This window comes from Triticum urartu, chromosome 1, assembly GCF_003073215.2.
Source record: "Triticum urartu cultivar G1812 chromosome 1, Tu2.1, whole genome shotgun sequence".
In the NCBI taxonomy this organism is placed as follows: domain Eukaryota; kingdom Viridiplantae; phylum Streptophyta; class Magnoliopsida; order Poales; family Poaceae; genus Triticum; species Triticum urartu.
The window spans coordinates 5,663,326-5,680,308 of record NC_053022.1 but is presented as its reverse complement, the minus strand read 5'-3'; the positions used below and the strand labels follow the sequence as shown (position 1 = coordinate 5,680,308).

Here is a 16,983-nt window from a genome sequence, read left to right as displayed (position 1 = left end):
GCCGGAGAGGAGGGCCGAGGTCACCGGAGAGGAGGAGGAGGAGGTCACCGGAGAGGAGGACGAGGTCACCGGAGAGGAGTTCACCAGAGAGGAGGGGGGAGAAACCGTGAGGGGAGGGGAGGAGAGGAGGGAGGAGAAGCTCACCAGAGAGGAGGGAGGAGGAGATCACCGGAGAGGAGGGAGGAGGACATCACCGGAGAGGAGGGAGGAGGAGCTCACCGGAGAGGAGGGAGGAGAAACCGTGAGGGGAGGGGAGGAGAGGAGGGAGGAGGAGGTCGCGGAGAGGAGGAGGAGGAGGAGGAGGAGGTCGCCGGAGAGGAGGAGGGGAGTATGGTGGAGGAGAGGAGGGGAGATGGAGTGGAGGAGAGGAGGAGATGGAGTGAAGGAGAGGTGGAGTGGAGGAGAACAATGAAGAGGTAAGGAGGGGAGGACCCTGCCCAGCCATATATACGGCATAGTAATGGCGCACTGTGGGCAGGTGCGCCATTACTAACTTTTTTTTATTTATTTTGAATTTTGAAGGCGGGAAGATAGTAATGGCGCACCTTGGGCAGGTGCGCCATTACTAACCTTTTTTTTGATATAGTTTGAATTTTGAAGGCGGGAAGATAGTACTGGCGCACATGGGCAGGTGCGGCATTACTGAGTGTGATTTTTTTTAATCTTTTTTGAATTATTTTGCCTCTCCAGATCTTGAAAGCCCGGTAACTTTTTTCTGTTAGGTTTTTGAGGATTTTGAAAATGTTTTACATCTTGGATGTAACTTTTCGAGTAGATGATTTTTCATATTAAAAAACTTTTTCATCAGAGTTCGTATGCAAAAGTTATGCCCATTTTACGAATTCTCGAGAGATTTTGCAAAAAAATCAAAAATTCATGTTTGTAAATTTTACTAACAACTAGACCACATATCATATGGGAATCTTATTTTCTTTTATTTTTTTGACATTTCTATCATTTTCTTTTATATTTTTTGATACTGAAAAGGCGGTCAGGGGGGTGCATTTGGTGAATTTTTTGTAAGGCTCAGACGTGTGATGTGTAAATGTTAGTAGTTGTGCACCAGGGGCAGTGCACCATTACTAGTAAAACTAGTAATGACGCACTATCCCCTGGTGCGCCATTACTAGTTTTAAAAAAAAAGTAAAAAAAAATGTTAGTAGTGGCGCACAGAGTGTGCGGTGCGCCATTACTAGTTAAAAGTAGTAATGGCGCACTGCCCCTGGTGCGCCATTACTAGTTTTGGAAAAAAATTGTTAGTTGTGGCACATCGTGGGTGTGGTGCGCCATTAGTGATATGCACACTAACGGCGTACCTACACATGGTGCGCCACTGCTATATAGCAGTGGCGCACCACATGTGTGCGCCATTAATGTCCATATTAGCTATAGCCCTTTTCCTAGTAGTGGCGGCGGCTTTCCTCTCAAAATCTCTTGCCCTAAAGCTCGTCCTCTTTGCTGATTCTCGGGCAAGCTCCTCCAGGGAGGACCTTATTGGGCTTTCTCTCTGGGCACGCGGCCGCAGTGGTGGCTGGGATGGCGACAACGACGATGTTTGGCGCAGTGGCCTTGGCGGGTGGCGGGAGGGCGAGCGGGAGGGTTTTTGGGAGGGAAGAGGAGAAATAGGGAGGTAGTGCCCCCGACGGGCGTGCAAGAGGGAGGACAAGGGTGGGCGTCGTGCGCGGCCACGCCTTGTCTGTTTCAACGCAAAATCGGATCAAATTTGGACCGAAAATGGGTCGTGAACGGACGAAAGACGAATGTGTGTCCGTTTGCTTTAGCGTGTTGGGCTGTGTTTTCTGTCCGCTTTGAACCGAACACACAGGGACAGACCAAATGTGGTCGTGTGTTATAGTTGGCCTAACACACACTCGATCGGTGCGGTTTTTTTTTTTGAAAGGTCTCGATCGGCGCGGTTGGTGACACGAGCGGTGTGAATCTACAGCATGCGCCGAATTGTTCATCGGTTATAGGAGTACATACATGACGGTAGACATTATATATTTTGGAAGGCGAGCACGGCTCAACACAACAGAACACAACACAACACAACTGCAGGTCAATTAAGCTAGTAGGTGAGCAGGTACCATGGAGCAACTCGGAGTGGCCTCTGACAGTGGAGCGCCTCTGCTTGTGGGGTCGCTGATCGTTGCCATTGCCGTCGCCATCTTCATCCTCACGCTGGTCAGACATGGCGGCAGGCATGGCCGCCTTCCCCCGAGCCCCATGTCACTCCCGTTCATTGGCCACCTCCACCTCATCCGCCCACCTCCCCACCGCGCATTCGACCGCATCATGGCGCGCCACGGACCCCTCGTTTACCTCCGGCTTGGCCCACGACGTTCTCAAGTTCGAGGGCAGCATCCCGGAGCGCCCGCTAACAGCCGTCACGCGCCACCTCGCCTACGACTGGGCGGGCTTCGCCTTCGCGCCCTACGGTCCGCACTGGCGCTTCATGAAGCGCCTCTGCATGTCGGAGCTGCTCGGCCCGCGCACCATCGAGCAGTTGCGCCCCGTCCGCGCCGCCGAGCTTGCGGGGGTCTTGCGCGCGGCGTCAGCGGCGTCTGCCAAAGGGGAGACCTTGGACATCAGCAGGCAGCTCATCCGCATGTCCAACAACGCCATCATGAGGATGGTGGCGACCGAGCTGCCGGGCGACATGGCTGACGCGGCTCGTGACTGTGCCAAGCAGGTAGCGGAGCTGGTGGGCGCGTTCAACCTGGAGGACTATGTGCCGCTCTGCCGCGGATGGGATCTGCAGGGGCTCAGCCGGAGGACACGCGACGTGCACGCTAAGTTCGACGCCCTCCTGGAATCCATGATTAAGACCAAGGAGAAGGAGGAGGTAGCAGACAAGGCTAATGCCAAGGACCTGCTTGACTTTCTCATGGACGCGGCGGCTGACCCGGCTGCTGAAGTCAAGCTCACCAGGGACAGCATTAAGGCATTTATCCTCGTGAGTAACCCTATCCCACTCTGCCATCGTGGATTAAGTTAGGGATTATGTTAAGTTGGATCTCAAGTCTCGAATAATTATTAATAACGTACTATTACATAGGACATCTTCACTGCCAGGTCGGACACGACGGCCATCACGGTGGAGTGGATGATGGCAGAGCTGCTGAACCATCCGGACTGTCTGCAGAAGCTGCGGACGGAGCTCGACGCCGTGGTGGGCAGGTCACGGCTGGTGGGCGAGCCGGACGTGGCGCAGATGCCGTACCTGCAGGCAGTGCTCAAGGAGATCTTGCGGCTGCGGCCGCCGGCGGTGTTCGCGCAGCGGGAGGCGCTGCAGCCCATACACGTCCGCGGGTACACAATCCCTGTCAAGACGTCGGTCTTCTTCAACATCTTCACCATCGGGCGCGACGCCGCGTGGTGGGAAGAGCCACTCGAGTTCCGGCCGGAGCGGTTCATGCCTGGCGGGGCCGGCGAGGGCGTTGACCCCAAAGGACAGCAGCTGCAACTAATGCCGTTCGGTAGTGGGCGCCGCGCGTGCCCCGGCATGGGACTGGCCATGCAAGCCGTGCCGGCGTTCCTAGCCGCGCTGGTGCAATGTTTCGACTGGGAGGTGCCAAAGCCGCCGCTAGACATGGAGGACGAGGCGGCGCTGGTGAGTGCGAGGAAGCAGCCGCTCGTGCTCCTTCCCATGCAGCGCCTCCATCCATTACCCCTACCATAAATTGTACCATCATCCCATTGTGTATCTTCTATCCCCTTCCATACTACCCTACACCTTTTATATGTCTACCCATATCTCTATATCCACGGGGATTTACAGCACGCAGGTTTGTGGGGCACGCGGATCTTGGGTCATCAATTTGTGCGAAGATTCGCGACTTGTATAAATATCGTTTCATTTTCTTTTATGCGTGTAATAAATTCATATATCATGACTATATACGTGTTGGTCTGGGACCCGATACCTGTGACGTGGGATCCCTAAACAATATAACGTACAAATATAGAATCGATGAGAAAAAAGCGATTCATTAAACCAGGGCCTGCTGTGTGGACTGACTGACATTGAAATTGAGTTTGAAGATCAAAAGTTTTGAGACAACAATTGTTTGCACCGAAAGCACACTGTTTCATGCCAGAGGATCCATTGAATATAAATGGAAACAAGAGCAATTCTAAAGTCGTTTAGAATAGTTTAGAGCACTGATTATGCAGAATAATTCCGTAGTTTATTTCAAATATAACGTTCACTGATCGCATAAGAGATACATACGTCTTGGTGCTTATATAAAAGAAATAATTATCTTCTATCTAGTAGTAAGAATTGTTGAGCGTGATTTATCTGTAGGTATCTCAAATTGACCATTCTATCATCTCTCCGTTTCACACGACTTTCATGTTGTGCATATTCTATTTCAATGTTTCGTTGATAAATACATATACATCTCACTAGCCCCTTCTAATCTCCCCGGTATACTGTACAACGGTGCTTCAAATTTGTGGGACTGCTATTCGCAAAAAATAAAAATAACTCATGGGGCTGCTATCACCAGTGTGTGTGATGTTCATGTGAACGCGTGTGTGTGCAACAAAACACCGGGGGGAAATTGATGTCATGATGCGGGCAAGCTATACACAGGGAATCAAAACAGCATGTGAACGCCGTATCAAGCCCTGTTTCTCCACAACCAGGTTCCCTCAACCTGGCTCATTTTCTCCATGCAACCTCTAAAAATTGATGCAGCGAACCCCATATGAAGCCTCGTTTCTCCTCAACCAGCCTCCACTTTTTTCCATCCAACCTCTAAAAATCGATGCAGTTAATCAAATAGGTCATAGCTAGATGGATATTGCAAAGGTCCTCATTGGGACATGGTTCCCACCGAGGATGTAATTAACTGATACAGCCTTTACAGTGGTGGCCGAGTAGGTGGACGTCTGTTTAAAAGTGGGTGTTGCTTGCTCAGGAAGAAGGGATGGCGATGGCGCTTGCTCGGGAAGAAGTAATGACATTGGAGCCAATGTGTTACTTCGATGAGCCTTTATTTATAGTGGTTTGCGTGGGTTATCTTGCGTGTATCGTTCAGCGGTTTGAGGCGATTTTCGCTCAGTTTCCCATTAATTAACCGGGAAACTCACTTATTGTTAATTAATGGATAAGGCAAATATTCTCCATTCGTTTGAGAAATAAAATAAATTATCAGGACCGATCTCTCAACAAACTAGTTTTTGACAGAACAGATGTACTCACCTTAAACCTCAAAGCAATGTACTCATTTGAGAACAGCTTTAAATTGCCCAGGCCCACGAAATGTTGTATGAGAAAAGTATGTTTTTTGATCCCTCAAGTTTACCATAATTCCAAGTTTAGTCCTTGAAGATATTCTGGACGACATTTTGTCCCTCATATCTTAAAACTGACATGAATCTTCCAAAACCATATCAAAGTGGTATCGGGAGGATGTGTCGTCGGTTTTGGAATTCCACTGATGACCCAGCAGTCAGAGTCAGCTATTTCTCTTTCTCTCTCTCTCTCTCTCTCTCTCTCTCTCTCTCTCTCTCTCTCTCTCTCTCTCTCTCTCTCTCGACGGCAGCACCCCCAAATCAGCAACCCATGCTTTATTGTCCTGCCCATCGTGCCACCGCAGCTTGACCATGGACGGGAGAGATGCTCCGCCTCCTCATGGTGTGGTTAGTCCTCACCACAATCCCCCATTGCACCCAACGTGACAGTCGCATCCCCACGTCATCCTGAGTCCGGATATGAGCGTCATGCCGTTGGATCTTTGTCGGCATCCCCCGGCCATCACCCTTCCTTCCTTTGTCACCATACGACAAGGGGTCACGAATGACGGGTGGTGCTGGCATGACGGGCGCGTGGGGTGATCACTGCTGCCATGGGACCCTCCGGTGACAGGGACCTCGTTCTCCACCTGCAACGACGAAATTGGATGGTGTTCTCAACGCCATGTCGATATAATCTAGAAGGCACATAGCTAGGAAGGGTAAAAATTACATGGACATTAACATTTTCAGTTTTTTAATGAGTTGCCAATGGCCTACCATCATACCACGCAAACTTTGAGCTCGCATACAAAGGGCAAATACCATTTTTTGCATCATCAAAACTAACAAATCAATATACTTCGAAGGTAAAGAGAAAAGGCATTCTCATGCATAAGATTAATTTTTTCACCAATGACCCAAGAAGAAATGAATTAGCGTGTTGTTCTCAGACCTAGATTCTAAATAAATTACATAAGCAAGTGAATCAAGTGACAAAATCATGTATTCTTTACTTTTGATTACAAAGGTCGAGACTTGCCACAACAAAGGGGGGGGGGGGGGGGGGGTAAGGTCTGGACAAAAGGAGAGACGATGCACTTCCTCGATGAAAAAAAACAACTATGGCCAATAGATCCTGCGAAATGAGGTGAACAGAGCAGCAACGCAAGTCAACAAGTTATCTACAAGTACCCAGCCTGAGATGACCAAAGAGAAGAAATTAATGGAAAGAATATGGCAAAGGGGAGGAGCAGAGTTACCTTGACGAGCTGAGTCGGTGGGGACGGGAGAAGGGAGACTGGTGGGGTGGGTGCGGTGATGGGAGTGGGGGAAAGATTGGAGACCATTGGTGGTGGCGGGAGGGCCGCGGTGGGGATTGGTGGCTGTGGTGGAATGGGCGGCGATGGAGGTAGGATGGGCGGCGGTGGTGGGACAACGGTTGTGCCGGCGCGGTTGGTGTGGCGGCGGCAGCGGTGGCGGAACAGTGCCTTTGGAGGTGGGGTGGGGCGGGGCGGCGGTCTAGGTGGGGTGGGGGCGGCGGCGGCGGTGGTCATAGTCCTAGAGGTGTGGTTGTGGGTGGCGGCGTGGAACAGTGACGGAGAGCCTTGATATGAGTAGTTAGCGATGAATGGAGAATTCTCCGTGAGGATTTTTTTGTTGCTCGTTATTATTTTTCTCACATGGGTCTTTTCACACGGGAAAATTGAACCCGCGCGAACCTTCCAGTTTTTGGCCCGTGAACCTTCTCGTCTTTTGGCCTGGGGGGTAGAATCTTTTCGCGTGCATAGCAATTGTTTTGGCGCGAACACGGGCTTGGATGCAATGGGCTGGTCTGACTATTTCCGTGTGGGCCAACTCACGGGACAATGCATGTTCCTGTGAGTTGCACCCTATGCTACGGTAAAATAGACAATTTTTCCTCACGGCCAACAAATGCCCGTCAGGAAAATCCATATTCCTGTGAGATGATTCGGGCCTCATAGGAAAATGGACCACCGCTGGTAAAAGTCTAATTTCTTTTTTTTTTGCGAGGATAAAAGGATTTTATTCCATAACAATAGGGATACAATCAAGTGGCACAAGTTCCTCCACACATGGTGGACTCCTACCTAGCCATACAACAGTAGTATTCTCCGTACGACTATAAAACGCCAGCCGATCTGCAACCCTATTCTGATCACGTTTAATCTTCGACGGAATAAACTCCCTTTCACCCATAAGACGATGGATCTCAGCAACTAGATGTCCATAAGCGGAACGAGAAAGACTGTCATCCTTCAACGATCGCAAAGCTTCTGAGGAGTCGGACTGAACAATCACCGGTCCTTCCTAGTGTTGAATAGCCAAGGCCATGCCTTGCATTAAGGCGTGTATCTCAGCCTCCAGAGCGTCATTGCCATTGAAGATGCACATGTAAGCTACAAATATAACACTCCCATCAGACCGCCGTAGGATCATACCCGCAGCCGCGGACCCGTCTGAGCTATCAAACGCTCCATCTACTGATAAGGCCACACACCCCACTGGAGGCTTCGGCCATGGTTCAGGTGTAGCTTCAGGTCGTTGTTTTACCGGGGCTTCCTCCCTCATTGGCATATTTCCTATCATCATCTCCTCGGTCGAGTATTTCCGAACCTGATGTAGAGAAGACATGTAGCTCCGTAAATACTCCGTTGTCACTTCCAGCGATGGCACTGCTTTACCATGAGTTAAATCAGACCGTAAAGTCCATATCCTCCATATTAACATGATAATACAATCTCGCATGTGATCATGACAGTGCAGCAGAAGATTTAACAGCCACTCATTGCCAGACTCCTGTAATAACGTTGGATCAGGGAGCTCCCAAACCTGGCGCATCGCCATCCAAAATTGACGAGCATGTCCGCAGGTCACCAACGCGTGGAAGCTCGACTCTTTCTCCGTCCCACAAAGAGGACATGTATCGCGCGTCGCAATATGCCGATATTTCTTGCATCCGTTCGTCGCCAGTGCTCCAGTCACAGCTTTCCAGGCAAGGATGCGCATCTTAAGAGGAACCTTGGCCTCCCAGACCCTCCGCCAGATCGAGCGCTCGCCATCCGGCGAAGTACTTGACGCAGCCACTCCCATGTGCATATGGCCAGTTGCGAGCCGATACGCACTCTTCACGGTGAACCTTCCACTCTTCTTCGGGAACCAAGCGAGAAAGTCTTGCCCCCTGTTAGGAGATGTCTGAATCTTCAAAATTTCACGGACATCCATGTCCCAAAAGTATTGCCGGAGCCGCTGTACATTCCAAGCGCCAGACTCCTTGAGGAAATCTTCCACCCAGCTATACCTGCAAGTACCCTTCGGGGTGATAGGCTTAAAGTCGTGCCCCCTCGGGATCCATGCATCTCTCCAAGTTTTTATCAAAGACCCGTTGCCCACCCTCCAAATCAGGCCCTTCTTGAGCAGCTCCAAGCCATGTGTGATGCCTCTCCACACAGCTGACGAAGATGTAGGGAACACTGTGTCCAACAAGTTCCCATTAATTAGGATAATACTTAGCCCGAAGCAAGCGAGCACATAAGCTATTAGGGCTGTCCAGTAATCTCCACGCTTGTTTTGCAAGCAAAGCTTGATTAAAAGCTCTCATGTCTCGAAACCCCATACCTCCCATATTCTTGGGTAGTATCATCTTTTCCCAACTGAGCCATGCCATTTTCCTTTTGCCATTTTCCACACCCCACCAATATTGTCTCATCATCCATGTGAGATCATCACAAACCGAAGCAGGAAGACGGAAAACACTCATGACATAGGTTGGTATTGCTTGCACGACAACCTTTATTAGAATCTCCTTGTTGCCTGACGATACATACTGCTCGCTCCAGTCAACAAGTCTCTTCCGTAATCTTTCTTGAACAGTCTCAAATTGTCCTTTATGCATTCTACCTTCCGGGACCGGTAAGCCCAAGTATTTAGGCTCAAAAACCTGCTGAGTAATTTCCAGAATATGTTTCACTTCGTTCGCCACTGACTGCATGCAATTATCGGAAAAAAGGATGGAACACTTCCCTGGGTTAATAAGTTGACCAGTAGCTGAGGTGTATGTGTTCAACAAACCCTTCACAACGCTTGATTGCTGGGTTGACGCTTCAAAGAGTAACATGGTATCATCCGCAAACAACAAATGAGAAATCACCGGTGCACCCCGGCAAATTGATACCCCTCTCAAGTCCCCATTGTTAACTGAATTTGTGATAAGAGAGGATAGCGCATCAGCAACAAATAGGAACAAGAAGGGGGATAGTGGATCACCTTGCCTCAAACCCCTAGATGGGGCAAATGACTCTAAAATTCTCCCATTGAACTTCACCGAATATTTCACCGATTTCACACACGCCATAATCCATGAGATCCACTCCGAGGAAAAGCCCCATTTGACCAGGGCTTGCTCCAAAAACTCCCAATCCACCCGATCATAAGCCTTTGACAGATCAAGTTTGTAGGCGCACGCCGCCGGTCTGTTCTGCTTCAGCGACTGTATATGATGTAAACACTCAAAGGCAATGATAGAGTTATCCGAAATCAGACGCCCTGGAATAAAGGCACTTTGATTTTCAGAAATCAAATCTCCAAGTATAGGTCGAAGCCGGTTGACGAGGCACTTCGAAATAATTTTGTATAGTACATTACATAAGCTAATCTGTCTAAAGTCCTTGAGTTCCTTTGGGTGTGGAACTTTCGGAATAAGAACGATAGCCGTATCGTTTACCCCGTCCGGCATTATCCCTGACTTAAAGAAGTCCAAAACTGCAGCCACTATCTCTGTCCTCAGCACCCCCAGTTTCTTTGATAAAACCTCGCTGGCAGCCCGTCCGTACCTGGCGCCTTGATAGGGCCAATCTGAAAGAGCGCAGTAGAAACCTCCTCCTCTGAAAAGGGAGCACAGAGTGTATCATTCATAGCTTGGGTAACCTTAGGTACAATACCCCCAACACCACATCCGGCGAAAGTGTCGGATCCTTGGTATATACCTCCTTGAAATATGAGGTCGCCTTACGTTCCATATCAGACGGGACGGTACACCACGTGCCATTCTCTCGGCGGAGGCGTTTAATAAAGTTACGCCGGGCACGCCAAACTGCCAGTCGATGAAGGTATGCCGTGTTCCTTTCCCCCTCCTTAAGCCATGTAATCCTTGACCTCTGAAGCCACAACATTTCCTCTCTATAGAGTAGTTCATCCAGGGCATACATTTTCTGTCGGATCAGTGCCCTGTCTGCATCATGTAGTTGGAGGTCCGCAAGTTCCCCTCGGAGTTTCTCAATCTCTGAAGAAACATGGTCGAAGTTTTGCTTGCTCCAGGACCGTAGTTCAGTCATCATTTCTTTGAGGGCATCTCGCACCGCCCCCAAGTTCGCTCCCGGCTTACTCCTTCTCCATCTTTTCTCAATCACCGACGGTAGCGCCGAAGACCGTTCCCACATGATCTCATACCGCGGCGACGCCCTTGCTTTTGGTAGCTCATCATGTGCCACCCGTATGAAAATTGGACAATGGTCCGAACACGACGACGCCAAGTGCACCACTTGTGAGAACGGGAAAAGTTCTCTCCAAGCTTCATCCGCACATGCTCTATCAAGACGGACCCTGACATTACCACTCCCGAGTTGGCCATTATTGTTGGGGAACGTAGCATAAATTCAAAAATTTCCTACGTGTCACCAAGATCTATCTATGGGGTCATCTAGCAACGAGGGAGGAGTGGATCTACATACCCTTGTAGATCGCGCGCAGAAGCGTTCAAGAGAACGGGATTGATGGAGTCGTACTCGTCGTGATCCAAATCACCGATGATCCTAGCGCCGAACGGACGGCACCTCCGCGTTCAACACACGTACGGAGCAGCGACGTCTCCTCCTTCTTGATCCAGCAAGGGGAAAGGAGAGGTTGATGGAGATCCAGCAGCACGACGGCGTGGTGGTGGAAGTAGCGGGATTCCAACAGGGCTTCGCCAAGCGCTGCGGGAGGAGGGAGAGGGAGGCGCCAGGGCTTAGGTTTGGTTGCCCTCCCTTTCCCCCACTATATATAGGGCCAAGGGAGAGGGGGGGCGCAGCCTTTGACCCTTCCTCCAAGGAAGGGTGCGGCCAGGGAGGAGTCCCTCCTCCCCAAGGCACCTCGGAGGTGCCTTCCCCATTTAGGACTCTTCCTTTCCCTCTTCTCTTGGCGCATGGGCCTCTTGGGGCTGGTGCCCTTGGCCCATATAGGCCAAGGCGCACCCCCTACAGCCCATGTGGCCCCCCGGGGCAGGTGGCCCCACCCGGTGGACCCCCGGGACCCTTCCGGTGGTCCCGGTACAATACCGGTGACCCCGAAACTTGTCCCGATGGCCGAAATAGCACTTCCTATATATAATTCTTTACCTCCGGACCATTCCGGAACTCCTCGTGACGTCTGGGATCTCATCCGGGACCCCGAACAACTTTCGGGTTACCGCATACTAATATCTCTATAACCCTAGCGTCACCGAACCTTAAGTGTGTAGACCCTACGGGTTCGGGAGACATGCAGACATGACCGAGATGACTCTTCGGTCAATAACCAACAGCGGGATTTGGATACCCATGTTGGCTCCCACATGTTCCATGATGATCTCATCGGATGAACCACGATGTCAAGGACTTAATCAATCCCGTATACAATTCCCTTTGTCTAGCGGTACGATACTTGCCCGAGATTCGATCGTCGGTATCCCGATACCTTGTTAAATCTCGTTATCGGCAAGTCTCTTTAAGTCGTTTTGTAACACATCATCCCGTGATCAACTCCTTGATCACATTGTGCACATTATGATGATGTCCTACCGAGTGGGCCCAGAGATACCTCTCCGTTTACACGGAGTGACAAATCCCAGTCTCGATTCGTGCCAACCCAACAGACACTTTCGGAGATACCCGTAGTGTACCTTTATAGCCACCCAGTTACGTTGTGACGTTTGGCACACCCAAAGCACTCCTACGGTATCCGGGAGTTGCACAATCTCTTGGTCTAAGGAAATGATACTTGACACTAGAAAAGCTTTAGCATACGAACTACATGATCTTGTGCTAGGCTTAGGATTGGGTCTTTGTCCATCACATCATTCTACTAATGATGTGATCCCGTTATCAATGACATCCAATGTCCATGGTCAGGAAACCGTAACCATCTATTGATCAACGAGCTAGTCAACTAGAGGCTTACTAGGGACATGGTGTTGTCTATGTATCCACACATGTATTTGAGTTTCCTATCAATACAATTCTAGCATGGATAATAAACGATTATCATGAACAAGGAAATATAATAATAATCAATTTATTATTGCCTCTAGGGCATATTTCCAACACTCTCCCACTTGCACTAGAGTCAATAATCCAGTTCACATCGCTATGTGACTAACACTCAAGGTCACATCCCCATGTGACTAACACCCAAAGAGTTCACTAGAGTCAATAATCTAGTTCACATTACCATGTGATTAACACTCGATGAGTTCTGGGTTTGATCATGTTATGCTTGTGAGAGATGTTATAGTCAACGGGTCTGAATCTTTCAGATCCGTATGTACTTCGCAAATTTCTATGTCATCTTGTAGATGCAACTACTACGCTACATTTGGAGCTATTCCAAATAACTGTTCTACTATACGAATCCAGTTTACTACTCAGAATAATCTGGATTAGTGTCAAAGTTTGCATCGGCGTAACCCTTTACGATGAACTCTTTTACCACCTCCATAATCGAGAAAATTCCTTAGTCCACTAGTTACTAAGGATAACATTGACCGCTGTCCTGTGATCCATTCTTGGATCACTCTTGTACCCCTTGACTGACTCATGGCAAGGCACACTTCAGGTGCGGTACACAGCATAGCATACTGTAGAGAGCCTATGATAAAAGTATAGGGGACGACCTTCGTCCTTCCTCTTTCTTCTGCCGTCGTCGAGCTTTAAGTCTTAACTTCATACCTTACAACTCAGGCAAGAACTCCTTCTTTGACTGATCCATCTTGAACACCTTCAAGATCATGTCAAGGTATGTGCTCATTTGAAAGTACCATTAAGCATTTTGATCTATCCGTATAGATCTTGATGCTCAATGTTCAAGTAGCTTAATCCAGGCTTTCCATTGAAAAACACTTTCCAAATAACCCTATATGCTTTCCAGAAATTCTATGTCATTTCCGATCAACAACATGTTAACAACACATACTCATCGGAAATTCTATAGTGCTCCCACTCACTTCTTTGGAAATACAAGTTTCTCATAAACTTTGTATACACCCAAAATCTTTGATCATCTCATCAAAGCATACATTCCAACTCCGAGATGCTTACTCCAGTCCTTAGAAGGATTGCTGGAGCTTTGCATACTTATTAGCATCTTTCAGGATTGACAAAACCTTCCGGTTGCATCACATACAACCTTTCCTTAAGAAAATCGTCGAGGAAACAATGTTTTGACATCCTATCTGCAAGATTTCATAAATAATGCAGTAATCGCTAATATAATTCCAACAGACTCTTAGCATCGCTACGAGTGAGAAAGTCTCATCGTAGTCAACTCCTTGAACTTGTCGGAAAACATCTTAACGACAAGTCGAGCTTTCTTAATGGTGATACTTACCATCATTGTCCGTCTTCCCTTTTAAAATCCATCTGTACCCAATAGCCTTACGACCATCAGGTAGTTCTTCCAAAGTCTACACTTTGTTTTCATACATGGATCCTCTCTCGGATTTTGTGGCCTCGAGCCATTTGCCGGAATCCGGGCCCACCATCGCTTCTCCATAGCTCGTAGGTTCATTGTTGTCTAGCAACATGACTTCCAAGACAGGATTACGTACCACTCTGAAGTAGTACGCATCCTTGTCATCCCACGAGGTTTGGCAGTGACTTGATCTGAAGTTTCATGATCACTATCATAAGCTTCCACTTCAATTGGTGTAGGTGCCACAGGAACAACTTCCTGTGCCCTGCCACACACTAGTTGAAGAGACGGTTCAATAACCTCATCGAGTCTCCACCATCCTCCCACTCAATTCTTTCGAGAGAAACTTTTCCTCGAGAAAGGACCCGATTCTAGAAACAATCCCTTATTGCTTTCAGATCTGAGCTAGGAGGTATACCCAATTGTTTTGGGTGTCCTATGAAGATGCATTTATCCGCTTTGGGTTCGAGCTTATCAGCCTGAAACTTTTTCACATAAGCATCGCAGCCCCAAACTTTTAAGAAATGACAGCTTAGGTTTCTCTAAACCATAGTTCATACGGTGTCATCTCATCGGAATTACATGGTGCCATATTTAAAGTGAATGTGGTTGTCTCTAATGCCTAACCCATAAACTATCGTGGTAATTCGATAAGAGACATCATAGTATGCATCATATCCAATAGGGTGCAGTTATGATGTTCGGACAAAGCATCACACTATGGTGTTCCAGGCTGTATTAGTTGTGAAACAATTTCCACAATGTCTTAATTCTGTGCCAAACTCGTAATTCAGATATTCATCTCTATGATCATATCATAGATATTTTATCCTCTTGTCACGACGATCTTTCAACTTCACCCTGAAATTACTTGAACCTTTCAATAATTCAGACTTGTGATTCATCAAGTAAATATACTCAACATCTACTCAAATCATCTGTGAAGTAAGAACATAACGATATCCACTACACGCCTCAGCACTCATTGGACTGCACACATCAAAATGTATTACTTCCAACAAGTTGCTTTCTAGTTCCATTTTACTGAAAACGAGGCTTTCAGTCATCTTGCCCATGTGGTATGATTTGCATGTCTCAAGTGATTCAAAATCAAGTGAGTCCAAACGATCCATCTGTATAGAGTTTCTTCATGCATATCTACCAACAAACATGGTTCACATGTCTCAATCCTTTCAAAAATGAGTGAGTCCAAAGATCCATCAACATGGAGCTTCTTCGTGCGTTTTATACCGATATGACTTACGTGGCAGTGCCACAAGTAGGTGGTACTATCATTACTATCTTTTGGCATGAACATGTGTATCACTACGATCGAGATTCAATAAACCATTCATTTCAGGTGTAAGACCATTGAAGGTATTATTCAAATAAACAGAGTAACCATTATTCTCTTTAAATGAATAACCGTATTGCGATAGACATAATCCAATCATGTCTATGCTCAACGCAAACACCAATCTCGATGGTAGAGGGAGCGTACGATATGTGATCAACCTTGGAAATACTTCCAACACATATCGTCATCTCACCTTTAGCTAGTCTCTGTTTATTCCGTAGCTTTTATTTCGAGTTACTAACACTTAGCAACCGAACCGGTATCTAATACCCTGGTGCTACTAGGATTACTAGTAAAGTACACATCAACACAATGTATATCCAATATACTTCTGTCGACCTTGCCAGCCTTCTCATCTACCAAGTATCTAGGGTAATTCTGCTCCAGTGGCTGTTCCCCTTATTACAGAAGCACTTAGTCTCGGGTTTGGGTTCAACCTTGGGTTTCTTCACTAGAGCAGCAGCTGATTTGCCGTTTCATGAAGTATCCCTTCTTGCCCTTGCCCTTCTTGAAACTAGTGATTTCAGCAACCATCAACAATTGATGCTCCTTCTTGATTTCTACTTTTGTGGTGTCAAACATCGCGAATATCTCAAGGATCATCATATATGTCCCCGATACATTATAGTTCATCACGAAGCTCTAGCAGCTTGGTGGTAATGACTTCAGAGAACCATCACTATTTCATCTGGAAGATCAACTCCCACTCGATTCAAGCGATTGTTGTACTCAGACAATCTGAGCACAAGTTCAACAATTGAGCTTTTCTCCCTTAGTTTATGGCTAAGAAAATCGTCAGAGGTCTTATACCTCTTGACGTGGGCACGAGCCTGAAATCCCAATTTTTCAGCCCTCGAAACATCTCATATGTTTCGCGACGTTTCAAAACCGTCTTTGGTGCCTCAACTCTAAACCGTTTAACTGAACTATCACGTAGTTATCAAAATTTGTATGTCAGATGTTCCCAACATCTACAGATGACGTTCGAGGTTCAGCACACTGAGCGGTGCATTAAGGACATAAGCCTTCTATGAAGCAATGAGGACAATCCTCAGTTTACGGACCTAGTCCGCATAATTGCTACTATCATCTTTCAACTAAATTTTCTCTAGGAACATATCTAAACAGTAGAACTGAAGCGTGAGCTATGACATAATTTGCGAAGACCTTTTGACTATGTTCAGGATAATTAAGTTCATCTTATGAACTCCCACTCAGATAGACATCCCTCTAGTCATCTAAGTGATTACATGATCCGAGTCAACTAGGCCGTGTCCGATCATCACGTGAGACGGACTAGTCAACATCGGTGAACATCTTCATGTTGATCGTATCTTCTATACGACTCATGCTCGACCTTTCGGTCTCTTGTGTTCCGAGGCCATGTCTGTACATGCTAGGCTCGTCAAGTCAACCTAAGTGTTTTGCGTGTGTAAATCTGGCTTACACCCGTTGTATGTGAACGTAAGAATCTATCACACCCGATCATCACGTGGTGCTTCGAAACGACGAACTTTTGCAACGGTGCACAGTTAGGGGGAAAACTTTCTTGAAATTTTAATGAGGGATCATCTTATTTACTACCGTCGTTCTAAGCAAATAAGATGTATAAACATGATAAACATCATATGCAATCAAATAGTGACATGATATGGCCA

General features: G+C 47.5%; 1 pseudogene; it reads left to right on the top strand.

Annotated features, from left to right (window-relative positions):
* The first annotated feature begins 2,088 nt into the window (after positions 1-2,088).
* On the top strand, positions 2,089-3,899 carry LOC125507835 (annotated as a pseudogene).
* The last annotated feature ends 13,084 nt before the right edge of the window (positions 3,900-16,983 follow it).